At 58.7% G+C, this 19,415-nt stretch overlaps 1 pseudogene; it reads right to left on the bottom strand.

The window, feature by feature from the left end:
- Positions 1-408: 408 nt before the first annotated feature.
- On the bottom strand, positions 409-14,494 carry LOC137364534 (rabenosyn-5-like; annotated as a pseudogene).
- Positions 14,495-19,415: the final 4,921 nt, after the last annotated feature.

Raw genomic sequence — 19,415 nt, 5'->3', positions numbered from 1 at the left:
TGGGGGGGGGAGGAAGAGGGGAACGGGAGTGGGGGGGGAGGAAGAGGGGAACGGGAGTGGGGGGGGGAGGAAGAGGGGAACGGGAGTGGGGGGGGGAGGAGAGGGGAACGGGAGTGGGGGGGGAGGAAGAGGGGGACGGGAGTGGGGGGGGAGGAAGAGGGGAACGGGAGTGCGGGGGGGGGAGAGGGGAACGGGAGTGGGGGGGGGGGGGGAAGAGGGGAACGGGAGTGGGGGGCGGAGGGGAAGAGGGGAACGGGAGTGCGGGGGGGGGGAGAGGGGAATGGGATTGTTGGGGAAGGGGGGGGAGGGGGGAGAAAGGAGAAGGGGAGCAGGGGCATTCTCCCTTGCTGTGCTGATTCCCGACGCGCGGTTCCCTTACCTGCAGGAACTGTGTCGCTGACAGTCGGATCATTCTCTGGAGTTGCAGAGTTTTGGGATGTGGCTGTGGGTCGTCACAGTGTCCCAGGCGGAAATCCGCTTACTGTCGGGGAGCAGCAGAAAAAGGCAGAGAGAGTCACGTGTGCAGGGGCTGGGTGCAGGGTAACCGGGCGAAGTACACCGACGGTAAGGAGTCGAGGGGTCGGGGCGGTGGAGAAACAAAAAAAAAAAAAAACAGAATCCACAGATCGAGTCAACCCACTCGGGCCCCGTTGTCGGACTGCCAGGAGAGGGGGCGCACGAGGGCTCCCACAGCCAAACAGCTCCCTCCTCCCAAACTGGCAGTCGGGGGTCCGCGACGGGGCGACCCGCAGACAGTGGCGGGGGGGGGGGGGTGGGTGGGATAGAGGCACCGGTATGCCTGAGGACGATTTCCAGTGACCCCAGCTGCCATAGGGAGCTGGCTATTCAACCTTGGGGTGCATCGCAGCCGAGCACATACATTTTCGAGCAGAAAGAATAAGGTCAACAGCCGGTTTTAAAGAAACCTCAAGCTCGGCCCAAGGACCAGAACTCTCTGTCTGTATCCCTTCACGAGGGGGCTGGATCGCCTGCTGAGGGTGGGTGGGTGGGCGGGCAAGGGGCGTACAGCTGGCATGATATCGATAACGCACAGTCCCGTGCAAGGTCCTGGGCTGCTTTCTATCTCCCAAGAGGAATTATCAGAGCATTTCCCCCCACCCCGCCCCACTCCGTCTCCCCTTCTGCCGGGACTGACCACCTACCTGAGGAGGTCGATCCGCTCGTACAGCTTCATGAGTTCCACTCGCATGTTCGAGGCTCGCTCCAGTTCGTAGTTGGTCTCTCCTGCACTGTTACCAGTCAGAAACAACACGCATTAATGTAGCGCCGCTCACCACCACAGGACATGGCGAAGTTCGTCGCAGCCAGCGAAGGACTGTTGGCATGTCGGAGGCGAGGCAGCCAATTTGTGCACAGCAAGCTCCCACAAACAGCGACGTGATAAACGGTCACGTCACCCCTGCGTTCTGAACGATGGCCTTGGAGGGCTCCATGCGGGGGCCGCCACGGCACTGGGGAGACCGTCCCAGCCAACAATGCTCGTCGTCCAACAGTGACCGTGGAATCTTTTACATCCAGCCGAGAGGGCAGATGGAGGCCTTCGTTTAACGTCTCACCCTGAGACACGGTCCTCATGACAGTGCGGCGCTCCGTCAGTACTGACCCTCCGACAGTGCGGCGCTCCCTCAGTACTGACCCTCCGACAGTGCGGCGCTCCCTCAGTACTGACCCTCCGACAGTGCGGCGCTCCCTCAGTACTGACCCTCCGACAGTGCGGCGCTCCCTCAGTACTGACCCTCCGACAGTGCGGCGCTCCCTCAGTACTGACCCTCCGACAGTGCGGCGCTCCCTCAGTACTGACCCTCCGACAGTGCGGCGCTCCCTCAGTACTGACCCTCCGACAGTGCGGCGCTCCCTCAGTACTGACCCTCCGACAGTGCGGCGCTCCCTCAGTACTGACCCTCCGACAGTGCGGCGCTCCCTCAGTACTGACCCTCCGACAGTGCGGCGCTCCCTCAGTACTGACGCTCCGACAGTGCGGCGCTCCCTCAGTACTGACGCTCCGACAGTGCGGCGCTCCCTCAGTACTGACCCTCCGACAGTGCGGCGCTCCCTCAGTACTGACCCTCCGACAGTGCGGCGCTCCCTCAGTACTGACCCACCGGCAGTGCGGCGCTCCTCAGTACCGACCCTCCTACAGTGCGGCACTCCCTCAGTACTGACGCTCCGACAGTGCGGCACTCCCTCAGTACCGACCCTCCGACAGTGCGGCGCTCCCTCAGTACCGACGCTCCGACAGTGCGGCGCTCCCTCAGTACCGACGCTCCGACAGTGCAGCGCTCCCTCAGTACTGACGCTCCGACAGTGCGGCGCTCCCTCAGTACCGACCCTCCGACAGTGCGGCGTTCCCTCAGTATTGACCCTCCGACAGTGCGGCGCTCCCTCAGTACTGACCCTCCGACAGTGCGGCGCTCCCTCAGTACCGACCCTCCGGCAGTGCGGCACTCCCTCAGTACCGACCCTCCGGCAGTGCGGCGCTCCCTCAGTACTGACCCTCCGACAGTGCGGCGCTCCCTCAGTACCGACCCTCCGGCAGTGCGGCACTCCCTCAGTACCGACCCTCCGGCAGTGCGGCGCTCCCTCAGTACCGACCCTCCGACAGTGCGGCACTCCCTCAGTACCGACCCTCCGGCAGGACCATGTGAAAGCTTGCGCTCGCTGTTTAACAGAAACGAACATGCACTGCCCCCCACAATTCACCCCAAACTTGCCACTTACTTCAGCGAGTCAGCCATCTTCATGTAATCTGGAGCCATTTTTTCTACCTTCACAATGCAAGAGCGCAGTTTCTGTGGTAGATCAGCAAAACATCTGATTACAAACACAGCCAAGTCCCCTCACCCTCAGACACTATCTTACCCCAGCCACAAACTGCGTCACCCCACTCCAAGTGTAGAGGGAGCATTACTCTGTATCTAACCCCCGTGCTGAACCTGTCGTGGGAGTGTTTGATGGGGGACAGTGTAGAGGGAGCTTTACTCTGTATCTAACCCCCGTGCTGTATCTGTCCTGGGAGTGTTTGATGGGGACAGTGTAGAGGGAGCTTTACTCTGTATCTAACCCCCGTGCTGTCCCTGTCCTGGGAGTGTTTGATGGGGGACAGTGTAGAGGGGGATTTACTCTGTATCTAACCCCCGTGCTGTACCTCATAGAACTGAGTGACGACGGGCGAGTTGTCCTTCTCGTCCAGCCGCCTCTCCCGCTGCTCCAGGATGCCTTTGCAGTGCTGACAAGACATAATCCGATCATCGTCCTTCTCTCCAGCAGTGAGGCGACACTGGTCACACTCAACCTCCGGCGACTCTCAAAACTGCCCACCGCCCGATCGGGACCGCACGAGGTCCCGCCAGCCGCCATCGATGCCCTCACCGCCCTCGTCAGCTTGTCTGTCCGAGCACAAAAAAGGAACAGGTCAGTCACCATCTGCTTGAATGGGCCAGTACAGGCTCGAGGGGGGCTGAATGGCCTCTTCCAGTGTGATATTCAGCCCCTCTCGTGCCTGTTACACGGGAACAGGAGGAGGCCCATTCAGCCCCTCTTGAGCCTGTTGCACAGGAACAGGAGGAGGCCCATTCAGCCCCTCTCGAGCCTGTTACACAGGAACAGAAGGAGGCCCATTCAGCCCCCCCCTCGAGCCTGTTACTCGGGAACAGGAGGAGGCCCATTCAGCCCCTCTCGAGTCTGTTACACAGGAGCAGGAGGAGGCCCATTCAGCCCCTCTCGAGCCTGTTACACAGGAACAGGAGGAGGCCCATTCAGCCCCTCTCGAGCCTGTTACACAGGAACAGGAGGAGGCCCATTCAGCCCCCTGTCGAGCCTGTTACACAGGAGCAGGAGGAGGCCCATTCAGCCAATCTCGAGCCTGTTACACAGGAACAGGAGGAGGCCCATTCAGCCCCTTTTGAGCCTGATACACGGGAACAGGAGGAGGCCCATTCAGCCCCTCTCTCTCGAGCCTGTTACACTGGAACAGGAGGAGGCCCATTCAGCCCCCTCTCGAGTCTGTTACACAGGAACAGGAGGAGGCCATTCAGCCCCTCTCGAGCCTGTTACACAGGAACAGGAGGAGGCCCATTCAGCCCCTTTTGAGCCTGTTACACGGGAACAGGAGGAGGCCCATTCAGCCCCTCTCGAGCCTGTTACACAGGAACAGGAGGAGGCCCATTCAGCCCCTTTTGAGCCTGTTACACAGGAACAGGAGGAGGCCCATTCAGCCTCCCTCGAGCCTGTGGTGGGTGCGTGGGGTGTGGAACTGATGAAGAACAGGGGAAGCAAAGCTAGAGGAGCGCTGAAGGGAGGGGTGGGAGGGGGTTGGGGGGGGGGTGCGTAAAATCGACTGAGAAATGGTGGGGAATGGGTTATCAAACAGTAGAGCAAAGGCGACGCAGCCAGGAAAAGCCACTCCGTATCTGGCAGGGGGAAATTCGGGCATGTGGGACGACTGGGCTGCAAGGGGGACGGCGATGCCCAGACCCACTGAATCCCAGCACCCGGCAAACCCCCCCCCCCCCCCCCGCCACACAAGGCAAAGAGACACGCGGCAGGACGAGGCCTACTTACGGGCGAAGTCCACGGTGAGGAACTGCGCGCACACGCTTGCACATGATGGAACCACAGAGGCGGCAGTGATGGCGCCGCAGGGCGATGGTGAAGGTGGCGCCGCAATCGGGGCAGCATGGCACATCTCTGTCGCTCACCCAGTTCACCACGGACCTCTCCAAAGCTGCCGGGGGGGGGTGGGGGGGGGAGACAGGGGAGACAAAGAAAACAGGGTCAAGGCCCGACTGGAAGCAGACTGAGCAGAGCTCTCGTGGTTCACCAACAGCGACAACAGCACAATTTAAAACTCAGAGGTCGGACCAACAGAGACGGGAGAGCGGCACGGAGAGAGAGGGAGACCTTCAAGCACACAGGCAGGCGCACACAAGGCGATACAGACACGAGATAGAGCGCGACAAAAGACGTGCATTTCCATCGCGCCTTTCTCCCCCCCCCCCCCCCCCCCGAGTCGTGACCGTGGGATCTTTCGCGTGCGTCCGAGGATGCAGACGGGCTCAGGCTAAGAGAAACTAACCAGTGTTTATTGAGAGGTAAGGTTATACAGAGGCAACGGCAAGTCGTCAGAATGCTGGGCTTGCAATGCTTAGCGTGACATCATCTGTTCCACAACAGTAAGTGTTCCCAGGACGGGTGACGCCTGTCGTGTGTTGGCAAGGACGGTGCTGATAGGGACGTGTCGACTTGCTGTTGCTTCTGTATAACTTTACTTCTCAATAAGTACTGGTTAGTTTCTCTTAGCCTGAGCAAAGGAGAGTCCTTAGCACCAGCAGTAAAATGTCTAATCATTCGTCCTCATCGATCTGAATGTACTTTGCACACACGGTTACAGCACGGTTTGCAGGGATGCAAGTGCAGGCCTGCGGAAGCTGAATACCTTGTCGAGCTCGAATTTAAAACAAAAGCATTGGAATAGAGAGAGAGAGAGAGTGAATGAATCCTAACACCACCAACCTTTCCTCTTTGCTGGGTCAGTAGATGCTCTGTCAAATGCAGTCAACTACAAATAAGACACAGAAAATAAGCCGGGTGAGTTCGAACGGACAATTTGATCCATCAACATGCAGTGAGTTTGATTGGCTATCTCCCCCTCTGGTTCTTTTCCTGATTATCTTAAATCTGTGTCCCTCTGGTTACCGACCCTCCTTATTTACTCTGTTGAAACCCTTCCTGATTTTGAACACCTCCATTAAATCTCCCCTTAACTTTCTCTGCTCGAAGGAGAGCAATGCCAGATTCTCTCCCTTCCACCTTGGTTGACGGGATCCTCGACCCTCACCTCTGATTTCCTGCGCTCCTGCTCTCACCCCTTCTCCCGCCCTCCCAGAACCACGATAAACGTTCCCCCCCCCCCCCTCCCCTCACCTTCCACCCCACCACCTCCAGCGCGATGCCACCAGCAAAGACATCCTCCCCCTCCCCCCCCCCCGGCAGCGTTCCGAAGGGGCTGCTCCCTCAGCGCCAACCCCCTTGTCCCACTCCGCAATCGCAACCCCCCCCCCCCCCCCCACCACCACCCCCCCACCACTCCCCACGGCACCTGCCCCTTTTTACCTCCTCACTCTCCGGGCTCCCAAACACTCCTTTCCGGGCGTGACTGCGATTTACTTGTACTTTTCTCAATTCAGTATACCGTATTTGCTGCTCACCACGTCGTCTCCTCTACATAAACCGAAGGCGGACTCCACTTTGCCGAACACCTCCGCTCAGTCCGCAACCAGAACACCGAGCTTCCGGTCACCTGTCGTTATAATTCTCCGCCCTTGCTCCCTGAACCTCTCTATCCTCGACCTCCTGTACTGCAGCTCCAGTAACAGCATCGCATCTTTCCATTAGAGACTGTACAGCTTTCCAGACTCAACGTGGAGTTCAACAATTGCAGAACAGAACCAGTGCTCCCAGTGTTTCTGCACAGCAATTGTTGCCAATTCTGCTTTTTCCCCCCGCCCCCCCCATTTACACTTCGGCTGGACCCATCCTTTACTTATCCCGTTACAATCTCCTTCTGCCTTACATCGTCATCCCTTTTCTCATTCACTCTCTCCTGCCCTCCACCCTACCCCAGACCTTCCCTTTTGTTCATTCCCCCTCTCCCTGTTTCTCTCTCTTTCTCCACAGATGCTGTCGGATCTGCCGAGTGCTTCCAGCATTCTCGGCTTTCAATCACACTCCCCTCCCCTGCTCCTCCTTCCCTTGCCTCCTACCACTGAGCCATTCCAGTCTAAATGCCCCAGTTCTGCCCTGGTCTCAACGCGGGGGGGGGCGGGGGGGGGGGGGGGCGGGGGGGAAAGGTTCTGACCATCGCTGACTCCTCACGGACACAACAACATTTTTTTTGGAATGCCTTTCGCGTAGTCACGCCGATGACACCAAACTTGGAGGTGCGGCAAACAGTGAGGCTGATATGAACTGCCTGCAACAGGACATAGACAGGCGAGCGGGGTGGGCAGACAGGTGGCAGATGGAGTTTAATAGAGAGAAGTGTGAGGTGATACATTTTGGCAGAAGGGATAGGGAGAGGCAATATAGACTTAATGGCACAGTTCTAAAGAGCGTGCAGGGACAGAGGGACCTGGGGGTGCATGTGCATCGATCTTTGAAGGTGGCGGGACATATTGAGAGAGTGGTTAGTAAAGCATATGGGAACTTGGGGTCCATAAATAGAGGCATTGCGTACAAAAGCAGGGACGTTATGCTGAACCTTTGCAAAGCTCTGGTTAGGCTCCAACTAGAGTATTGCGTCCAGTTCTGGTCACCACAGTTCAGGAAGGACGTGAGGGTCCTTGAGAGGGTTGCAGAGGAGATTTACCAGAATGGTTCCAGGGATGGGGGATTTTAGCTGCAAGGTTAGGTTGGAGAAGCTGGGGTTGTTCTCCTTAGAACAAAGGAGATTGAGCGGAGATTAAATAGAAGTGTCCATGATTATGACAGGCTTAGATACATTAGACAAGGAAAAACTGCTCCCATTAACTAATGGTACAAGGACTAGGGGACACAGATTGAAGGTTTTGGGTCAGAGATGCAGGGGAGGTGGGGTATGTCAGGAATAACGTTGTTTACGCAGCGGGCGGTAATGACCGGGAACTCGCTGCCCACGAGGGTGGCGGAAGTGGAGACGGTCAATGACTTCAAGAGGAGGTTGGTTGGCCACCTGAGAGAAATAGACTTGCAGGGGTGCGGGGATCGAGCCGGGGAGTGGGACCGACTGGATAGCTCAGCGGAGAGCCGACACGGACTCGACGGGCCGAATGGCCTCCTTCTGCGCTGTAAATGATTATGACTCAAGCCTCTCAGTGTGTTTTACCCGCTCCTCCTCCTCCCCCACACGTCTGCCCCTCTCCCACACCCTTCCCCCCCCCCCCCCCCACCCCCCTCACCTTTTCCAAGCGAATCAGCAGCTTGTTCACCTCAATGACGTAGTGATCGATTCGCGCTCCGCGCCATCGCTGGAACTCGGTCCGCACGTTCCTCGTCGCGCCTGCACGCCAAGCAGAGGGGCAACCGTCATCTCGAGCCTGGAGCTGGGAGGGGGTCAGGGACAACAGCACGAACCCCCTGGGGACAGTCACGGGCAGTGTGGGCAGCCTCACCACTGAGAGCGGCACAGGAACAGGAGGAGGCCCATTCAGCCCCCTCTCGAGCCTGTTACACAGGAACAGGAGGAGGCTCATTCAGCCCCCTCTCGAGCCTGTTACACAGGAACAGGAGGAGGCTCATTCAGCCCCCTCTCGAGCCTGTTACACAGGAACAGGAGGAGGCCCATTCAGCCCCTCTCGGGCCCGTTACACAGGAACAGGAGGAGGCCCATTCAGCCCCTCTCGGGCCTGTTACACGGAAACATGAGGAGGCCCATTCAGCCCCTCTCGGGCCCGTTACACAGGAACAGGAGGAGGCCCATTCAGCCCCTCTCGGGCCTGTTACACGGAAACATGAGGAGGCCCATTCAGCCCCTCTCGGGCCTGTTACACAGGAACAGGAGGAGGCCCATTCAGCCCCCTCTCGAGCCCGTTACACAGGAACAGGAGGAGGCCCATTCAGCCCCCTCTCGAGCCTGTTACACAGGAACAGGAGGAGGCCCATTCAGCCCCCTCTCGAGCCTGTTACACAGGAACAGGAGGAGGCCCATTCAGCCCCCTCTCGAGCCCGTTACACAGGAACAGGAGGAGGCCCATTCAGCCCCCTCTCGAGCCCGTTACACAGGAACAGGGGGAGGCCCGTTCAGCCCCCTCTTGAGCTAAAGCCTAGCTCGGGTATAAAATCAAAACCCGACCCCGGCCCTTTAATTTTTTTTTTATAAATTCCCGACCCGACGACGACAAACATTTTAGATTAAACGTGGACTAAAACGGTAGCAATACGAAACAAAACAGCCCAGTCCAACCTGCCCCCGAGCCTGAATGCTGGACGCAGGATACAGGCGCGTCCCGAGCGGAGACACACGTCGGTGGGTCTGGTCGGGTCGCGAGGCTTTACTCCGATCCTGTTGCGCCATTCAGCGAGACGATGGCTGATCTGTGACCGATATGCCCGCCTTTGCCCGCACAATGGATAATGGAGTTTTTTTCATTTAAAGGGCTCTGCAACCGGCGGAAACAGTTTCTATCCCGCGTACCGCGCTGGTTAATCGCCCCTTGCTCCTCCGTGCTGCAAGGCGAGAATCCCCAGCCTCTCCGAGTCCCCCTTCCCTCCCTGCACACGCAGCCGACGCGACGACGGTCAAATAAGTAGCCGCGCGCTGGCGCAGCTCACCCAGATCCTGCGGCTCCCACTTGGCGGTGTCCACACCCCCCGAGTACACAAAGGCCGCATGCTCCGTGTCCGCCCTCTTGAGCAACTTCCGTTTGGCCCTGCCGAAAAGTGCTGGAGCAGAGAGTGGGGGGGGAAAAAGGAGGGGAGAAAGTGAAATGCCAACGGGTGCACAGCAAGATGCCACAAACAGCAATGAGATAACCCCCCCCCCACCCCACTCACATGAACTAGGGGCAGTAAGAGGCCACTCGGCCCCTCGAGTCTGCTCCGCCCCTCGATGGCTGATCGGATTGTAACCTTTTCTATCGACCTCTGCCTTAAAAATGACTATTCGACTGTGTGTGGCTGCACCACCCACCCACCCAGTAATCCGCAGCTCCACCTCCGGTGGGTTTTTGCACCTCCCAAGCCCCGGGCACTGGCACCAGGCACAGCGCCTGCCGCCCCCCCTTGCCCGACCGGGTACTCACTCTTGATCTGCCCCACCATGTCCCCGTCGTCCTCGCTGGAATGGGCGTCCTCGTAGTGTGACTGGAGCTGCTGCACCGACTGCAGGTCCTTGAGGCACAGCGGGCAGAGGAAGCCCTCGCGGATGGGCCCCGAGGAGCCGCCGCCCACGACGGGCAGCGGGGGGGAGGAGGGAACGGTCCACATGCTGTTCCCTCGGCCGCCACTCAGCAGGCAGCCCTCGCCGACGCTCCCTGCGGGTATCCCCTCCTGTGGCCCTTCACAGAGGCGCATCCCCCGAGGACCATGTCCGGCACGACTGCCAACCTCCGACCAGGGATCAGGAACCAGTCACACTGCCAAATGAAACGATCTGGGGATGAAATCCAATCTCAGCTGCTCAGTGCACGGTCTCTGTCATCACATTACCAAGCATACAGTACTGGTGGGTGCAGGTCTGTCAGTGTAAAACACTGGGGTACAGTACTGGTGGGTGCAGGTCTGTCAGTGTATAACACTGTGGTACAGTACTGGTGGGTGCAGGTCTGTCACTGTATAACACTGGGGTACAGTACTGGTGGGTGCAGGTCTGTCAGTGTAAAACACTGGGATACAGTACTGGTGGGTGCAGGTCTGTCAGTGTAAAACACTGGGGTACAGTACTGGTGGGTGCAGGTCTGTCAGTGTAAAACACTGGGGTACAGTACTCGTGGGGACAGGTCTGTCAGTGTATAACACTGTGGTACAGTACTGGTGGGGACAGGTCTGTCACTGTATAACACTGGGGTACAGTACTGGTGGGTGCAGGTCTGTCAGTGTAAAACACTGGGGTACAGTACTGGTGGGGACAGGTCTGTCACTGTGTAACACTGGGGTACAGTACTGGTGGGTGCAGGTCTGTCAGTGTAAAACACTGGGGTACAGTACTGGTGGGGACAGGTCTGTCACTGTGTAACACTGGGGTACAGTACTGGTGGGGACATGTCTGTCACTGTGTAACACTGTGGTACAGTACTGGTGGGGACAGGTCTGTCACTGTATAACACTGAGGTACAGTACTGGTGGGTGCAGGTCTGTCAGTGTAAAACACTGGGGTACAGTACTGGTGGGGACAGGTCTGTCACTGTGTAACACTGGGGTACAGTACTGGTGGGGACAGGTCTGTCACTGTATAACACTGGGGTACAGTACTGGTGGGTGCAGGTCTGTCAGTGTAAAACACTGGGGTACAGTACTGGTGGGGACAGGTCTGTCAGTGTAAAACACTGGGGTACAGTACTGGTGGGTGCAGGTCTGTCAGTGTAAAACACTGGGGTACAGTACTGGTGGGTGCAGGTCTGTCAGTGTAAAACACTGGGATACAGTACTGGTGGGGACAGGTCTGTCACTATATAACACTGTGGTACAGTACTGGTGGGTGCAGGTCTGTCAATGTAAAACACTGGGGTAAAGTACTGGTGGGTGCAGGTCTATCAGTGTAAAATACTGGGGTACAGTACTGGTGGGTGCAGGTCTGTCAGTGTAAAACACTGGGGTACAGTACTGGTGGGTGCAGGTCTGTCAGTGTAAAACACTGGGGTACAGTACTCGTGGGGACAGGTCTGTCAGTGTATAACACTGTGGTACAGTACTGGTGGGGACAGGTCTGTCACTGTATAACACTGGGGTACAGTACTGGTGGGTGCAGGTCTGTCAGTGTAAAACACTGGGGTACAGTACTGGTGGGGACAGGTCTGTCACTATATAACACTGTGGTACAGTACTGGTGGGTGCAGGTCTGTCAGTGTAAAACACTGGGGTACAGTACTGGTGGGGACAGGTCTGTCACTGTGTAACACTGGGGTACAGTACTGGTGGGGACATGTCTGTCACTGTGTAACACTGTGGTACAGTACTGGTGGGGACAGGTCTGTCACTGTATAACACTGGGGTACAGTACTGGTGGGTGCAGGTCTGTCAGTGTAAAACACTGGGGTACAGTACTGGTGGGGACAGGTCTGTCACTGTGTAACACTGTGGTACAGTACTGGTGGGGACAGGTCTGTCACTGTATAACACTGGGGTACAGTACTGGTGGGTGCAGGTCTGTCAGTGTAAAACACTGGGGTACAGTACTGGTGGGGACAGGTCTGTCACTGTGTAACACTGGGGTACAGTACTGGTGGGGACATGTCTGTCACTGTATAACACTGAGGTACAGTACTGCTGGGGACAGGTCTGTCACTGTATAACACTGAGGTACAGTACTGGTGGGGACAGGTCTGTCACTGTATAACACTGGGGTACAGTACTGGTGGGTGCAGGTCTGTCAGTGTAAAACACTGGGGTACAGTACTGGTGGGGACAGGTCTGTCACTGTGTAACACTGGGGTACAGTACTGGTGGGGACAGGTCTGTCACTGTGTAACACTGGGGTACAGTACTGGTGGGGACAGGTCTGTCACTGTGTAACACTGGGGTACAGTACTGGTGGGGACAGGTCTGTCACTGTATAACACTGGGGTACAGTACTGGTGGGGACAGGTCTGTCACTGTATAACACTGGGGTACAGTACTGGTGGGGACAGGTCTGTCACTGTATAACACTGGGGTACAGTACTGGTGAGGACAGGTCTGTCACTGTGTAACACTGGGGTACAGTACTGATGGGGACAGCTCTGTCACTGTGGAACACTGGGGTACAGTACTGGTGGGGACGGGTCTGTCAGTGTATGACACTGGGGTACAGTACTGGTGGGGACAGGTCTGTCACTGTATAACACTGGGGTACAGTACTGGTGGGGACGAGTCTGTCACTGTATAACACTGGGGTACAGTACTGGTGGGGACAGGTCTGTCACTGTATAACACTGTGGTGCAGTACTGGTGGGGACGGGTCTGTCACTGTATAACACTGCGGTGCAGTACTGGTGGGGACAGGTCTGTCACTGTATAACACTGCGGTACAGTACTGGTGGGGACAGGTCTGTCACTGTATAACACTGTGGTGCAGTACTGGTGGGGACGGGTCTGTCACTGTATAACACTGGGGTACAGTACTGGTGGGGACAGGTCTGTCAGTGTATAACACTGAGGTACAGTACTGGTGGGGACAGGTCTGTCACTGTATAACACTGCGGTGCAGTACTGGTGGGGACCGGTCTGTCACTGTACAACACTGGGGTACAGTACTGGTGGGGACAGGTCTGTCACTGTATAACACTGCGGTGCAGTACTGGTGGGGACCGGTCTGTCAGTGTGTAACACTGGGGTACAGTACTGGTGGGGACAGGTCTGTCACTGTATAACACTGCGGTGCAGTACTGGTGGGGACAGGTCTGTCGCTGTATAACACTGTGGTGCAGTACTGGTGGGGACGGGTCTGTCACTGTATAACACTGCGGTGCAGTACTGGTGGGGACAGGTCTGTCACTGTATAACACTGCGGTACAGTACTGGTGGGGACAGGTCTGTCACTGTATAACACTGTGGTGCAGTACTGGTGGGGACGGGTCTGTCACTGTATAACACTGCGGTGCAGTACTGCTGGGGACAGGTCTGTCACTGTATAACACTGGGGTACAGTACTGGTGGGGACAGGTCTGTCACTGTATAACACTGGGGTACAGTACTGGTGAGGACAGGTCTGTCAGTGTATAACACTGGGGTACAGTACTGATGGGGACAGGTCTGTCACTGTATAACACTGGGGTACAGTACTGGTGGGGACGGGTCTGTCAGTGTATAACACTGGGGTACAGTACTGGTGGGGACGGGTCTGTCACTGTGTAACACTGGGGTACAGTACTGGTGGGGACAGGTCTGTCACTGTATAACACTGGGGTACAGTACTGGTGAGGACAGGTCTGTCAGTGTATAAAAGTGTGGTACAGTACTGGTGGGTGCAGGTCTGTCAGTGTATAACACTGGGGTACAGTACTGGTGGGGATGGGTCTGTCACTGTGTAACACTGGGGTACAGTACTGGTGGGGACGGGTCTGTCACTGTGTAACACTGGGGTACAGTACTGGTGGGGACAGGTCTGTCACTGTATAACACTGGGGTACAGTACTGGTGGGGACGGGTCTGTCACTGTATAACACTGGGGTACAGTACTGGTGGGGACAGGTCTGTCACTGTATAACACTGGGGTACTGTACTGATGGGGACAGGTCTGTCACTGTATATACAGAGCTTCCTGCTCCATCCAAAAGCAGACGAACCGCATCAAACAGGTAGCGCCCCAGCCGTCCCCACCCCCTGAACTGGAGGCACGTGACCGCCGTGGTGGTAGCATTGGCAACCTTTGACCTGTGGCCAACGTCAAGTTGGCATCCACGCCAAGGGGCACTGGAATCACCTGGGGGGTGCATCGGGGCCCCCGATGCCCACCACGCGCATATCAGGCGCCCAGTCCACAACCCTATGCCCTTTTTCCCCTTCATGGCAACAAGAAGGGGGGGGGGGGTCCAGCTCTTGTAACCATGGTAACATGCCTATGCAAGGGGGCAAGGGGACACAACCCCCTCCATTTTTATCCCTTTTTCACCCCAATCTTACTCAAGGTCACAATTGGCCAAAGCTGCTCCCCCTCCAACACCATCTGGAAGCACAGGCGCTTTGCAACTTACAATCCAGCCGTCTTTTCCCCCCAAGTCCACCAGCCTGGGCAGGGCTCTCTCTGGCCACTGCGCAGGCGCCGCCGCGCGGCTCGCTGGGATTTGTAGTCCCGCCCCTCCGCCTCCGCCCGCGCCAAAGGGTCAGGCGGACTACAAATCCCGGCGTGCCCCTCGGCCACCACCCCCGCTCCGTGCCGGAGAGTTGGAGGAGGGAGGGGGAGGGGAGGAAGGGGGGGGGTGGGGCTGTGGCGGTAATGACGCACTCAGAACGCGCCGGCCATCGCGCTGCTCGTCGCGCAGGCCCGCCGCCCGCCGGGAGTTGTAGTGCGCCCTCGCCCACTCTGCCGTGGGCGGCAATGGCGGTCGCCCAGGCCGGAAACTACAGCACCCGGCGGCCCGCTCGGCACCTGCCTCACTCCCCTCTGCCCTCCCACCTGCGGCCTCCCTGGGTGACTCAATGGCCAAGCTGTCACTCAAATGCCAATTGAAGGCCAACCAACACCCATTTCATTGATGGGTTGACGAATTCACATTCCTTCCCCAAAGGCTCCAAGGTACCCCATTACGGTGCCAGCTTTCTTCCCCGCGTGAAGCTTAAGGGGGCTTGCCGACTCTTTCTTGCCTGGGGTCAGAGGTCACGGTGGGGGGCAATTTGAGCCCCCCCCCCACTCCCCCCCCGCTCTGGGCACTCGAACTCCAAAATCCAGCCTCGACACCTCCTCCCCCAAACCCCCGCCCCCCCAAACGGCCCCCTGCTGCCACCCACCCCCGCAGTGCCGGTACTGAGGGTGCCCTGCATTGTCGGAGGGGGGGGGGCAGTACTGAGGGAGCCCCACACTGTCGGAGGTGCCGACTCTCGAAAAAGACCTCAATCCCCATCTGCGCTTCTCAGGTGGACATAGAAGACCCCCACGGCCACTATTGGGAGAAGGGGGTGGGGGGGGGGGGCGCGAGGGATGGGTGAGGAGTTCTCCATTGCCCCCACCCCCTCCCCCACCCCGCTACCCCGTGTCCGGCCGGTGGACGTAGAGAAGATGTTTCCACTTGCGGGGGGGTGGAGACCAGATCGAGGGGGCCATCAATATCAGACAGTCACGAATAAATCCAATGGGGAATACAGGAGAATCTCCTTTCCCCAGAGAGTGGTGAGAATGTGGGATGTGCTACCATAGGGAGTGGTCGAGGTGAATAGTATCGATGCATTTAAGGGCAAGCTGGATAAACACATGAGGGAGAGAGGAATCGAAGGATATGGTGGGAGGAGGCTCGTGTGGAGCAGAAACACCAGCACGGACCAGATGGGCCGAATAGCCTGTTTCTGTCCTGTGAAATTCTTCAGCACCCTCACTTCTCCCCACCAACAGCCTGCACGCCAGATATTCGGCCATGTTGTCCGATAACGTGGCACAGGCCCTCGTGAGACACACTCCTTTCTGCCCGGAGGAGGTCGCGCGCAACTGCAGACACCGTAGGAGGCTGGGCGCGCACGCTCAGGAGGCGGAGGGAGCGGCTGGGCTGTGCTCACAGCGTTCTGCTGGCAGGGTTGCAGTGCAAAGTCGGGCCACCTGGGCCCAGAGCCGTTCGAGGTTCTCCTCAGCGGGCAACTGCCACTTCTGCAACTGAAATTCAGCATGGCGCTCAATCAGTACTGAGCCTCCAACAGTGCGGCACTCCCTCAGTACTGACCCTCCAACAGTGCGGCACTCCCTCAGTACTGACCCTCCAACAGCGCGGCACTCCCTCAGTACTGACCCTCCAACAGTGCGGCACTCCCTCAGTAACGACCCTCCAACAGTGCGGCACTCCCTCAGTACTGACCCTCCAACAGTGCGGCACTCCCTCAGTACTGACCCTCCAACAGCGCGGCACTCCCTCAGTACTGACCCTCCAACAGTGCGGCACTCCCTCAGTAACGACCCTCCAACAGTGCGGCGCTCCCTCAGTACTGACCCTCCAACAGCGCGGCACTCCCTCAGTACTGACCCTCCAACAGCGCGGCACTCCCTCAGTACTGACCCTCCAACAGTGCGGCACTCCCTCAGTACTGACCCTCCAACAGTGCGGCACTCCCTCAGTACTGACCCTCCGACAGCGCGGCACTCCCTCAGTACTGACCCTCCAACAGTGCGGCACTCCCTCAGTACTGACCCTCCAACAGTGCGGCACTCCCTCAGTACTGACCCTCCAACAGTGCGGCACTCCCTCAGTACTGACCCTCCAACAGTGCGGCACTCCCTCAGTACTGACCCTCCAACAGCGCGGCACTCCCTCAGTACTGACCCTCCAACAGTGCGGCACTCCCTCAGTAACGACCCTCCAACAGTGCGGCACTCCCTCAGTACTGACCCTCCAACAGTGCGGCACTCCCTCAGTACTGACCCTCCAACAGCGCGGCACTCCCTCAGTACTGACCCTCCAACAGTGCGGCACTCCCTCAGTAACGACCCTCCAACAGTGCGGCGCTCCCTCAGTACTGACCCTCCAACAGCGCGGCACTCCCTCAGTACTGACCCTCCAACAGCGCGGCACTCCCTCAGTACTGACCCTCCAACAGTGCGGCACTCCCTCAGTACTGACCCTCCAACAGTGCGGCACTCCCTCAGTACTGACCCTCCGACAGCGCGGCACTCCCTCAGTACTGACCCTCCAACAGTGCGGCACTCCCTCAGTACTGACCCTCCAACAGTGCGGCACTCCCTCAGTACTGACCCTCCAACAGCGCGGCGCTCAATCAGTACCGACCCTCCAACAGCGCGGCGCTCCCTCAGTACTGATAAACGGTGCTGGAGAAATGATGACCCTCTGTGCGGCGCCCCACCCCCCAACCCCACACCGTGATTCATTCCCGGCCTCCCCTCCCTGAACCCACAGTCGGGTCCTGAGGCAAATTTTCTTCTGAGCGCCTCGCTTCAGAAGGCGGTGAGGCACCAACCACATCGCGGTGGGGCCCGGAGTCCCCAATGGAGGCCAGACCGGGTTGTGATGGCGGAGGGGTTCGGGGAGGGGAATTCCAGAGCTTGGGAGCCCCCAGGCGGCTGAAGGCACGGCCGCCAATAGTGGAGCGATGGGAATCGGGGGGGGGGGGGGTGGTCAAGAGGGCGGAATGGGAGGGTCTCAGTGATCTTGGAGGGTCGTCGGGGCTGGAGGGGGTGACGGGGAATAGGGAGTGGCTGGGGGTGGGGGGGAGCGGGTGTGCCGAGGAGGGATTTCAACAGGAGGACGGGAATTGTAGGGGCTGGAGGTGGTGGACGGGTGTGGGGGAGTGGGGGGGGGGTGGGGGGGAGAGAGAGAGGGGGGTGCGGGGGATTCATTCAGAGTTTAAATTCCGACGGGAAGATGCGAGGAAGCCCCCACCCCGCCGTCCACGACGCCCGGTAACGGGAGGGACCCAGGATTTCAGGAAAGCGGACCCCACTCCCAATATCGACCCACCCACCAACCCCGAGCCACCCCGCCGTCCCCCTGAAAATCCGGGTTCGAGATCCCCTCTGCTCCATTTCCGCCCCCCGCCCCCGCCCCCGCCCCGCCCCCTATCGGGGGACAGCCGGGGCCGGCCGACCATTGGAGGGAGCTCTAACGGTTCGGGCCAGGCGAAGGCACGGCCAGGGGCTCCGGGCCTGGCGTTCGATCCCCGGCACAGCCTCGGTGGGGCAGAGTCGGGGTCGGGGAGTGGGCGGGGGGGCGCTTCGCCATTTGAGCAGCCAGGTCAGTACGGGGCGGTATTCGCGGAGGGAGATGTCGGGTGGGGGGGGGGGGGGGCGCGCGGCAGTGGGGGGGGGGGGGGTGGGGGGCGCGATTTCGGGGAGCATTTTTATTTCCCCCCTCCGGGTTAAGATGACACGGGATATCACCGTGTGGGGGGAATCACAGACACAGACCCACATCCCATCACCGTGTGGGGGGAATCACAGACACAGACCCACGTCCCATCACCGTGTGGGGGAATCACAGACACTGACCCACGTCCCATCACCGTGTGGGGGAATCACAGACACTGACCCAATCCCATCACCGTGTGGGGGAATCACAGACACAGACCCACGTCCCATCACCGTGTGGGGGAATCACAGACACTGACCCACGTCCCATCACCGTTTGGGGGAATCACAGACACAGACCCACGTCCCATCACCGTGTGGGGGAATCACAGACACAGACCCACGTCCCATCACCGTGTGGGGGAATCACTGACACAGACCCACGTCCCATCACCGTGTGGGGGAATCACAGACACTGACCCACGTCCCATCACCTTGTGGGGGAATCACAGACACAGACCCACATCCATCACCGTGTGGGGGAATCACAGACACAGACCCACATCCATCACCGTGTGGGGGAATCACAGACACAGACCCACATCCCATCACCGTGTGGGGGAATCACAGACACAGACCCGCATCCCATCACCGTGTGGGGGAATCACAGACACAGACCCGCGTCCCATCACCGTGTGGGGGAATCACAGACACAGACCCACATCCCATCACCGTGTGCGGGAATCACAGACACAGACCCGCATCCCATCACCGTGTAGGGGAATCACAGACACTGACCCACGTCCATCTGTGTGGAGGAATCACAGACACAGACCCACATCCATCACTGTGTGGGGGAATCGCAATCACAGACCCACATCCATCACCGTGTGGGGGAATCACAGACACAGACCCACATCCATCACTGTGTGGGGGAATCGCAATCACAGACCCACATCCATCACCGTGTGGGGGAATCACAGACACTGACCCACATCCATCACTGTGTGGGGGAATCGCAATCACAGACCCACGTCCATCACCGTGTGTGGGAATCACAGACACAGACCCAAGTCCCATCACCGTGTGGGAGAATCACAGACACTGACCCGCGTCCATCACCGTGTGGGGGAATCACAGACACAGACCCACATCCATCACCGTGTGGGGGAATCACAGACACTGACCCGCGTCCATCACCGTGTGGGGGAATCACAGACACAGACCCACATCCATCACCGTGTGGGGGAATCACAGACACAGACCCACGTCCATCACCGTGTGG

Source organism: Heterodontus francisci, unplaced genomic scaffold, assembly GCF_036365525.1.
Source record: "Heterodontus francisci isolate sHetFra1 unplaced genomic scaffold, sHetFra1.hap1 HAP1_SCAFFOLD_1231, whole genome shotgun sequence".
In the NCBI taxonomy this organism is placed as follows: domain Eukaryota; kingdom Metazoa; phylum Chordata; class Chondrichthyes; order Heterodontiformes; family Heterodontidae; genus Heterodontus; species Heterodontus francisci.
The sequence above is the reverse complement of the archived record's forward strand: the minus strand, read 5'-3'. Positions and strand labels throughout refer to the sequence as shown.